This window comes from Cetorhinus maximus, chromosome 16, assembly GCF_964194155.1.
Source record: "Cetorhinus maximus chromosome 16, sCetMax3.hap1.1, whole genome shotgun sequence".
Lineage (NCBI taxonomy): Eukaryota > Metazoa > Chordata > Chondrichthyes > Lamniformes > Cetorhinidae > Cetorhinus > Cetorhinus maximus.
The window spans coordinates 18,343,382-18,351,670 of NC_135894.1; the positions used below are offsets into that span (position 1 = coordinate 18,343,382).

The window sequence follows — 8,289 nt, forward strand, 5'->3', positions numbered from 1 at the left end:
ACCACTGCTTAACATTTCCATCCTGCAGAGTACTCTGAAACAAATCTGAGCACAAAAATCAAGCTGACGCTCCAGAAAGTACTGCACTCTGAGCTGCTATCTTTCAGATGAGACATTAAAACGAGGCCTCATCTTCCCCCTCAGGTGTGAACGTAAAGGAATCCATGACATTATTTCAAAGAAGAGCAAGGCAGTTATCCTCTGGGAACTTGCAGTGCGCAAATTGGCGGCCGCATTTTCTACATTACAATAGTGACTAGCCTTAAAACACTTAAGTGGCTATAAAGTGCTTTAAGACATCTGGTGGTCATGAAAAGCACTATATAAATGAAAGGGCCGAATTTTACGGTCCCCTGCAGCAGGTTTGAAGCGGGGAGGCTTGTAAAATTCTCCAGGTGGCTTTACTGCCACCCTCCCACCTGCCCACAACCTGTGTACAATTTTGCTTGGGGCAGGCAAGGCTTAGGACAGACTGCCCACCCTTGCTCCAATTGAGGCCCTTCACTTAAGGGCCACTTCCTGTGTGGCTTCATTTTGAGGCTGGCAAGGAGAGTTCAGGTATGGTTGTTTTGGGGTCAGGGAGGTATAGCCTGGCAAATCACCTTGCTCTAGCCTCAGATGGGAAGTGATGGCGGGGAAGTGCCTCCCTTTCCACATCGGGTGTGCCTTCCACCACCACCCCTCACCCTAAGGTGTGTCCTTCATGGGTGCTCCCTCCCCTCCTAGCCTCTAACACACACAACTTCCCTGAGCCTTGCCGCCTCTCCCCACTGAGACACCACTCGCCCTCATCCCTGCATTTAAGTGATCTGGGACTTAGAATCTGGGGACTGCTTGTCGTCTCAGCCCTGGCTGCTGGTGCTGCTGGGACTACAGAGCTGCAATCCAATCTGATTGGCTGGCAGCTTTGAGGCAAGGCTTCTACCCAAGTGAGGGGTGGGAGCCCCATCGCCAGAGAATAGACACTCCTTGGAGCATTAAATGGCTGTAGGGCTGCTGTGATTGGCAGAGATGTGTTTCCCACCGACTCTTTGGGTGGCAGGGCCGGATACCCCACCATCCAAAAAATCGTGCCCAAGACATTTTCAACTCTCACTCTTAAGCTAATCCTGTTTTTGGTATTTTAAGTTGACCAACTGCAGTGGTTGGTCCATTTGGACTATTTACTGCTTGTACTTTTCTTTTTGTGTCTCAAGTAATTGTATTATCCAGCGTGAAAGATTTCATACCCTACTGTCTGTAGCACTACATCTTGGTTTAATCTTGCCTAAGTTCTGTTTTTTTTTTAAAACATTGTTCACAATGACCTTGATCAATAAGAAGCATCAAAATCAACTCTTCGAAATGTCAATAAATCCACTACTAAGAGCTGGTAAATTAAATTTTATTGAAGTGTAAACTGATGGCTTGCCGTCTCTTCTCTTGGTCCTTTGTTAAAGCTATATCTCATAAACTCTGAATCCTTCTTTCCACTCTCATTTACTGATGATGGTTATTAACTCTCATAACTGAAACTGTCCTTTATCCTCGCCTTTTTCTCTTCTAATCTTAATATTAATGAAGCAAAGCATGGAGGTTCTTTGCTATGTTCAGCATTCATAAAATTCAGTTTTAATCCTGCATTGTGGTGTTGGCATTTTTTTTTCCCTGATGTCATTCTTGGCATATACAAGTTGCCTCCAGATTTGCCCCTTTCTTCTTCAATTCTCCATGAAAATGTGTTCATGTTCTCCTTTGCCAAAGAAAGGAGATCATTCGTGTCCTTTTTAGTTTTAGCCTATTTGCCTTTCTAACTGTATTTTCTAGAAGTTACCTTGAGTTCTGCCTTAATCCATGATTATTGGTCTAGGTTTCAGTATAGCCATATCATTGGTAATACAGCTATTTATTGTTGCAAGTTTCAAGTTTGACTATGATATTCTCTTGCGTATTCCCGTTTAATTTTCTGAATGCCTTGCATCAGGAGTGTCCCTCCAAAGGAAAGTATCTAATTATACAATAGTGTAACTTGAAGGTATATTAATTTTGATGTGACCTGAATGGCATTATCTCAAGTGTGCTCCTCTGGTATTTCTGAAGGCAGACTGAAACACTTAGTGAAATGAAACTAGAAACATTAGCCTGCTATTATTTTGAAGACAGCTAAGAACAGAAGAAATAGGAGCAGGAGTAGACCATACAGCTCCTCAAGCCTACTCTCCCATTAAATAAGACCATGGCTGATCTTAAACTCCATTTTCCTGCCTGATCCCCATACTCCTTAATTCTCTTGGTGCCCAAAAAATCGATTGATTTCAGCCTTGAATATATTCAACGCCTGAGTATCCACAGCTCTCTGGGATAGAGAATTCCAAAGATTCATAACCACCAAGAAATTTCTCCTCATCTCAGTCCTAAAGTGGCTGATCCCTTTTCCTGGGACTATGCCCCTAGCTCTGAACTCCAACCAGGGAAACAGCCTTTCAGCATTTACTCCATCTAGTCCAGCATACAGAATGTACTCAACCAGCCTGTGCTTGCAAAACCCAAAACAAAATGTCTGCTGTTAGATGTGATTCCATGATTGCTGACAAATCCTTAGTGCACGAATCATAAATAACCAATTTAAGATAATCAGCCGAGCTCATAACATGGCTGATTTGCACTTGTACATCCGTACACAGGGAACTGTTCTCTGCTAACAAACAAGTAGAATATGTTCAAGTCACGTGCCTTTTTTGAATTGCCCAGGAGCTTGGGGAGCCTATGGTTTGCTGTTGCTTTCTCCATTCGTAACGCCTTAGCCAACCTGAGTTGATTCGCTAACCAACTGGCAAACTTTTCTCCTGAAGTATAAATTGTGATCGTTTGAAATTTGGCATTCTTGCATTTGTCCTGATGAGCAAGATTAGGGCTTTAGCAACATCGCTTTTTTAAGCAATATTCAAGTTCTGTACAATCAAACAACTACTTTCATGTTAGAAATGAGACAATGAAGAGTACAGCACAGAAGGAGGCCATTTGAACCATTGAATCTGTCAAGTTCTTCAAAGAGCAATCCAGCTAGTCCCATTGCCCCACTTTTTTATCCTATCATAGCATTTTTTTCTCCAAGTATTTATCCAATTCTACTCTGACAGCTAGTCAATCCGTATCTACCACCCTATTAAGCAGCAAGTTCTAAATCCTAACAACCCTAAAAGCTTTTCCTCATGTCACCTCTGGTTCTTTTGCTAATCTTAAAGTTGTGCCCTCTGATTACATGCGACCTGAGTCATTAATCAACATAGTGAATCGCTGAGACAGCAGCTTCGATCCTGTGGGATATCAATAGTCAATACCTTCTAATACCTACTGTTTTCTACCACTTAATCTTCAATCTTCGATTCAGATCAATAATACATCTTCAGTTGAGCTCCATGTCCTTTAATTTAGTTAACAGTCTGTTATGTGGAAACTTTAGCAAATACTTTCAGGAGGACAGTATAAACTACGTACATAGATATTCCCCTATGTACTACTTTAGTACCACATCAAAAATTTAATCAGTTTTGATAAACATGACCTACTCAGTCAATCTGTCCTTATAGATTTCTTTAGCTTCCCCTCAACAAATGAGACTAAGATCTATACTTCAGTTTCTCAAAGTTTGACTTTGTTTCTTTCAATTCAAAGAAATCGATTTCACTGGAGGGAAAAAGAAAACCGTTCTAATTGTGACATTTGCAACTGTTCATCAAGGATTCAATGAGCATTAAAAAAAATCAAATTTTACTGAAGTAGTTTCTTAAAATGTTTTTCTTCAATTGGTGAGCATTTGGTAGTTGAGAGGTAGTGTGCTGATTTCTGTGGGTCTTGACTGAAAATGTGAGCTCTTTTGTTACTGCATATTTTAGACTACTAAAAGTAGCTAACACCTTACATACAAAAGCAAAATATTGCAGAAACTGGAAATCTGAAATTTAAATGGAAAATGGTAGAAATACTTAGCAGGTCATACAAAGTATTTTATGTAGTCACTTAGAACCTCTAGTAACAGAAACCTGAGTAATGTAGCAGTATAATTTTCAATGCCCTGACCAGCTCCTACAGTTATGAAAAGATACTGTTTGTAAAATAAAACCTTCTCAAAAAATGATTGAACAAATAAGATGCGGCTGTAACTTCTTCAGGAATGTGTTTGCTAATGTCCATTTAGACCATTATTTGCCAGTCCAGTATTTGACATTTTAGTGTGATTTCAGTTTTTTTACAAAGTTTAATTCAAATTAAACAAAATATTTTGTATTGAACAGTACCTTTTCTGTTTGTTTCTTTTTTCCCTGCCCCAACTGAATGTTTGTTTATTTAGGTCAATCATGAGTATATCTTTCTCTAACTAGACGGATAGATTGCACTGGACTACGGGTTTACTGTGACTGTCGAGAGTCATAAATTTGAGTTGGTAAGTAGGATGAGAGGATCTCCTTTTATATTTTTTTTTTACAACTGTTTCAGTTGATAGACACAATGTATTAATACTGCAAACTGTCCTGCTGCACAATGTTTCTAGCCGTAAACATTTGCCATAGAACAACATGGTACAGTGGATCATGAATATATATTTTAATGATTGTCCTGAAATGGATTTCTACGGACTGGGGATAAATTCAGCTGTTTTGATGTATAACATTAAGAGAAAATTAATTTAGAGTCCATATAGCTATGTTTAGTTTGAGGCATTTAAAAATTGAGAAAATTTCATTCGCTAAATCATTATTTTGGAATAGCAACCAGTTGCTGTTCCTATTGTATACAATATATAATAGGAGCAAACGACGTTTAGTTTGAAATGCTATGTTTGGATCAACTTTGTGTTATTCTAGCATTAACTCTATTTTGCGCCTGAACCCTTGCTCATCCCAAATGCATCCATCAGTAAAAATAAAGATCTGGAATATGTTGCAACATAGGTTGTTAATTTATGCCTAGTGTAGTCATTTCAGTTTAATATTGATTTTGTAAGTTGGACCACTTTCGGAGAATTGAGGGATGTCAAACCTGAACACCTTCCATCACCTTCGTCGAACACTTTTTGTTTGAATATATTGCAGGTTCTGTGTGCTTGCTTCCGCAACAACAGAGCTTAAACCAAGTCTCCAAAACCATCCCATACTGCACTTTGTGCATTAACCATTTCTCAAATTAACATTCCTTTTTGGTCTGTTTCAGTGGAACTACCAATTTAGTACTGATTTATGGGCTGTTCTATTCTTTGTTTTCCTGTGTCCACTAAAATCTGGGTTGGTCTCGTATCAAGTAATGCTCTGAGAGCCAGCAAAGGAGAAAATTTTGTTCATCAGTCTGGATTGAATTTGAATTTATGATCTCTTCAGGTGAAAGAACAATATTGTACCACCTTTTCTTCCACAAATTTGCCTTTTTAAAATAAAATTAACTGTGTAATTTGGATTAATTTGGTACGGAAACCTTTTTCCTTTGTAAATACTATTTTGTTCATGTAAGATGAAAAGAAACCTGAAATAAAAACAAAATCCTTGAAATACAAAGTGAATTACTGAAGATTAGAAAAAGAAACTGATTTATTTGTCTCCTAGAACAGTTAACCTGTCTTTCCATTTCAGATGCTAACTAACCTGTATTTTCAGCATTTTACAAACATATGAAATAGGAGCAGAAGTAGGCCATTTGGCCCCCTCAAGCCTGGTCCACCTTTCAATAAAATCACCACTGATCTGTTTGTGTTTCAAGTTCCACATTTCCATCTACCCCTGACTTGGATTCTTGTTAGCAAGGGAATCAAACTACCTCTGCCTTAAAAATGTTCAGTGACTCCACCTCCACCGCCTTCTTATAGAGTTCCACAGTTGCACAAACCTGTGAGAGAGAGAAAACATCTCTGTCCTACAAGAGCAACCCCTAATTTTAAAACCATGCCCCCTAGTTCTGGACTCACCATCAAGAGGAAACATCCTTTCCACGTCCACCTTGTCAAGACCATTCAGGATCTTGTATACTTCAATCAAATCACCCCTTACTCTTCTAAACTCCAGTGGAAACAAGCCCAGCCTGTCCACCCTATCTTCATAAGACAACCTGCTTATTCCAGACATTAATCTAGTAAACCTCTTCTGAACTGCCTCCAATCCATTTACATCCTTCCTGAAATAAGGAGACCAAAACTGCATACAGTATTTGAGATGCAGTCTCACCGATGCCCTGTGTAACTGAAGCATAACACTCCTTACTTTTGTGTTCAATTCCTCTCATAAAAATGGACAACATTCTATTAGCCTTCTTGATTACATGCTGTACCTGCATACTAACTTTTTGTGACTCATGCACAAGAACACCTATATCCCTTTACGCCTCGGAATTTTACAGTTGTTCTCCGTTTAAATAATACTCTGCTTTTTTTATCCTTCCTGTCAAAGTGAATAACTTATTTTCCGATGACTTCACCAGCTAATGTACTATTACATAGAAAATTAAAACTAGTTTGTAATGCTTACTGTGCCCATATTGTCTAGCGTCAATATAATTCTTAGCTAATTCTCTATTCCCATAAGTTTATAATAGTTTAGCTACAGCAATATATTTGTGATCTGGTCTATCCATTCTGTTGTGTTAAGACAGTTAGTATTTTTAATAGGTCATATTGCACAATTTATTTCAATAGATACTTGGTTAAATTACACTTGGCTTTTTAATAAAGAAGAGTTACATAAGCTTTCGACAAGAAAAAACCCTATGTGGAGATCCTGTTGTGAACTAGCAGCACATAATGGTTTGTGAGTTGTACGGAGATGCAGGCCACATTGTGCTGCCACATGAACACAGGAGCATAATCTGATTTCATTACAATGTCTTCTCCTCTTAATACTAACTTGCCATCTGGTGCTTAGTAATGGTGCTAAACATTGAAAGCAAACAACATTCTGATGTCAGCAGTGCCTTAGCAGCACGTAAATATTGGAGTTGAGCTCTTGTGAATGTCCCCAATATTAATTGTGCTGCTGGAGCAAGGCTGACTGCTTCTGCTGCTGCCAGAAGTCACACAGGAGCCCTCAGTATTCATGTGTGATGAGTAAGGTAATGGTTATTTTGCTGACTGTGACACATCTCAACATTGCTTTGTAATCTGCAACTAGGCTGATAAATTTTTAGTACTTTTCTGTAAATGAATTAAGTGATTTGATATATTATTTATAAATCTAAATAATCTGTAATCTTTTAAAATGCTCATGTCAATACACTGATATTCTATCTTTGTATTTTCACAAGCATAATGAAAACTTGACTCAGATTTGTGCTTCTGTCATATACATTTAGAGGGCAACTGGAATAATTGCCAAAACATTTGTCCTGTCCCAAGTTGAAAAGCAACATTCTCTTATATTGGATCATTTTAAACTAATATGTATTATTGCTTATGCTAACCATATTTTTATCTTGTTTTAAATTGAAATATAGAATTTTTCAATATGGATGTGTTTATAATTTATTAACGACTGCAGCTCACATTCATCAATTGTTGTCACTTTGTACACTTGAATATTCAATCTCAACTTTTTGAGGTAATTTTTTTGTAACCTGTGTATTTTTCATAGTTATATTTTAATTATGTAGCAACCTTCAGAATAATCATTTTCTGAATATGCTTATTGTATACAACTTAACATTTTTTCAGTCTTGCATCTACAACGTGGTCCATCATATACACAAGACCCCTCATTTTGTTGCTAGCAATCTTTTAAATGAAAGAGGAAAAAGCCAGTCATTGATCTGGATCTTGGAGTTTACAAGCAGTTACATTGAGCTCTGCTTATAGCAGTGTTTCTAAAGGCACTGCTGGAGTTAGCAGATAGCGGTACAATTTATTTCGATCTACATAAATGTTCAGTTCCACTAGCTGTTATAGCAAGTTGGCCATCCTTCTGGAAAATGGGGTATGTTGAAAGGACTCCACTGTATTAAATTCCCATCTGATTGATTATTTTTGGTAAAAGGGATTTGAAAAGCAAAAGGCAGCAGCATCAGGGTAGGTAGGTGAAAATAATTCTGATTTTTATATTTTACTCCCAACATTTAGAAGATGAATGTCTGAATTTTCTTTTTTGCTACTTTTAATTTTGTCCTATTTAAAAGGAAACATTTTTCTGGCTAATTCACCACTTTCGATAAAGCATTTCATGCTTCAACAACCTCATGTGTGAAGAGATTTTTCCAAACCGCGCCCCCCCCAACAATCTTAAATTCATTATCCCTTGCTACTGACTGCCCAACCATATTCACCCTCTCAACTTTTAT

The 8,289-nt window shown here is 37.9% G+C and overlaps 1 long non-coding RNA gene across 1 annotated transcript in view; it reads left to right on the top strand.

Moving 5' to 3' along the window:
- The window catches only part of LOC144691393 (uncharacterized), a 64,608-nt gene extending 58,388 nt beyond the window's left edge, over positions 1-6,220 (top strand). The window contains exon 3 of the long non-coding RNA XR_013579127.1: positions 4,331-6,220. This is a non-coding gene — a long non-coding RNA (uncharacterized LOC144691393). The remainder of the gene's footprint in view (positions 1-4,330) is intronic.
- The last annotated feature ends 2,069 nt before the right edge of the window (positions 6,221-8,289 follow it).